Source organism: Spermophilus citellus (genome assembly GCF_964194105.1).
Source record: "Spermophilus citellus genome assembly, chromosome: 8".
NCBI lineage: Eukaryota > Metazoa > Chordata > Mammalia > Rodentia > Sciuridae > Spermophilus > Spermophilus citellus.
In genome coordinates, this window is record NC_138189.1 from 96570862 (window position 1) to 96573622 (window position 2761).

General features: G+C 41.2%; 1 pseudogene across 1 annotated transcript; it reads right to left on the minus strand.

The window, feature by feature from the left end:
- Positions 1–1239: 1239 nt before the first annotated feature.
- Positions 1240–1574, minus strand: LOC308654876 (large ribosomal subunit protein eL33-like; annotated as a pseudogene). The gene has a single exon. The product of its transcript is annotated as a large ribosomal subunit protein eL33-like (transcript).
- Between the last annotated feature and the right edge of the window lie 1187 nt (positions 1575–2761).

Consider the following 2761-nt stretch of genomic DNA (forward strand, 5'->3'; position numbering starts at 1 on the left):
GTGATTAGGTCAGGAAATATGTTTGCAAAGGAGTCCTGCATGTGAGGAGGGCAGCTGTGGACACTCTGGCATTTTCTACAGTTGGTTCATAGTCAACTGTCGGCTCAAATGACTTCTCGTTCTTGAACAGAGGTGCCAGCTGGCAGGTTCAGCAGCTCATTTTTCTTCCCATTTGCTCCCTCATTTTCAGCATCTCATCTGGTTTCTTCCTTATGGGTTCCTAGAAGGGGGTCACTGTCGCTGACCTATAAAGTGGCTCTGCCTAAAGCACGCCTCATCTTCCAGTCCAGCAGAGTATTGTAAGATCTGAAACTTTTCCAAACTCTAAATCACTTATTATTAGTTCTTCAGACAATGTGTATATATAACCAGAGTCTGAACAGCAAGGCAGCCTGGAAAATGGAGTGCTGCAGTAGTGAGTACTCACGCCTGGGCTCTGTCCATCTGAGAGTCATTTACCTACTTTGGCTTCTGCAGCCTCATTCAAAAAGACAAGGGATGAGCAGAACACCATAGCTCTCCCGTATTATAGGAAAATCCTAGCATTACCTTATTAGTAATAATAACAATACCAAATATTTTTTGAGCACTTACCTTTTTCCCAGACACTGCTAAGTGCATTTTTTTTCCTTATCTCATTTAATCTTCACAAGAACCTTTTTATGGTAGGTATTAACATTAGAATTATCCTACTTTTCAATTAAGGAAAATGAAGTCGAGAAAGGTTGAATAACGCTAATGTTACTCAATAGTAAGTGGTTTCCATTAATGTTCCAGGCATGATTTGGTTTGATTGTGTTTCTTAGAGTTCATGTGTTAGAAATTTAATCCCCAATGCAGCAATATTGAGAGCCCCCATGAATGAATTACTGCTGCTATCTCTGGAGTGAATTCCTGATAAGTTCTTTCCCCTTTGCTTTTTCTCTGATCCAGGTGATGCCTTCTCATCCTGTCAAATACAGCAGGAAGGCCCTCAAGAAATGCAGTCCCTCACCTTGGACCTCCCAGCTGTCAGACCCATGAGTCAGATCAACTTCTAAAACATATGCATTACCCAGGCTCTGATATTATGTTAAGGCAGCACTAAACGAATAAATCACTAGCCAGATTTTTATCTCCCTAGCCCCCTCATTTCCCTTGAAGGTAGGCAAGGCCATCTAAATTTCTGTAGTTAGTGAAAGGTAAACTTAATTTTTTTTTACAATAGCACAAATCCATCTTTATTTATTCTCCATTAGTTTAAATCCTTGAGGGGTACAGCATAACCTGGGTTCTGTGCCCAATGGCCTTAGCAGGAAGGTTGATTCGGAATTTGGCCCAAACCATGCCATTGTTTCCGTGGCACGAGTTACCTTTCCCCAGATGACTCTGGTTTTGTTTGGTTTGCCACCAGGAGTCATTGTGTTGTTTTGCTTTGAACACATACACACATCTATTGCCCAAGCAGAACTCAGTTTCATCTCTGGCATAAACACCTTCAATTTTTAGAAGAGCTGTGTTCTCCCTTTGGTTTCGGAGACTCCGCTTATAGCCAGCAAAAATGGCTTTGCACCACAGCCTTCCAGACATATCTGCCTTTTGAAGTCCTGTTCCCAGTAGGCCTCCACAGGCTCCAAGATGGCGGAAACAGCAGTGATATGTCATTCTGAGTAGGCGTTTGAAAAGTCTATGTGTGACATTTGCCCCAGTTCTTTTTTCAGCCACCATAAGTGTTTCAGATACTGATGTCGGCTTTGTCAGCTTGAGTTCTGGAATGGGGACAATGCAGGGTAGAGACCCCAGCCAATCTACCCCAGACATGCAGTGTGCACAAGAAGTAAATCTTTGCCTGTTTGGTGGTGGTTTATTACTGCAGCATGACTTTGGATACCAGGTACTACTGACTCTAAAACCCATAAAATTAACCTCTGTTGTGGGCACAATTGTGTCATTCTCTTCTCCGGGTTTCATCTGTTGAAGCCCTAATCCCCAGTAACTCAGACTATGACTGTATTTGGAGACAGGGAGATTAAATTAAAACAAGACTGTTAGGGTAGGCCCTAATCCAATCTGGACTGATGCCCTTATAAGAAGAGGAAATTTGGTCAAAGGGACATCAGGGATCACCTTCACAGAGGAAAGGCCAAAGGCAGCCATCTGCAAGCCAAGGAGAGAATCCTCATGAAAAACTAAGCCTGCTAATACCTTGATCTTGGACTTCTCTGACCCAAAACTATGAGAATATAAATTTTCTGTTGTTTAAGTCACCCTTTCCATGGTATTCCATTATGGAACCTGTAGCAAACTAATGTAACCACTATCCATTTCCTTCTAGAAAACATATCACTTACTAGCCAGGCAAAGTTATGCCCACTTGCAGTCCCAACTACAAAGGAGGCTGGGCAGGAGGCTTGTAACTTTGAGGCCAGCTTGGGTAACTTAGCCAGACCCTGTCTCAAAATAAAAAAGTCTAGTGATGTAGTTTGGTGGTAGAGCACAGCTGGGTTAAATCCCTGGTATCCATCTCCACCAAAAAAAAAAAAAAAAAAAAAAGGTAAAAATAAAAAACAAAGATATCACTAATTACTGAGTCATTAAGACCCTAAAACATAGATTTCAAATGTAACTCACACTATGATCTATAGACTTTTCTATAAACTTTTTCTTTTTTAAATAAGAGATTTACCCAGAAACTTTACCAAGTACTGCTAACTTTATCTGGTATCAGATACCATGACCACATCTCTGCATATGAGTCCCCTTTTTTTTTTCTTTTCTTTTT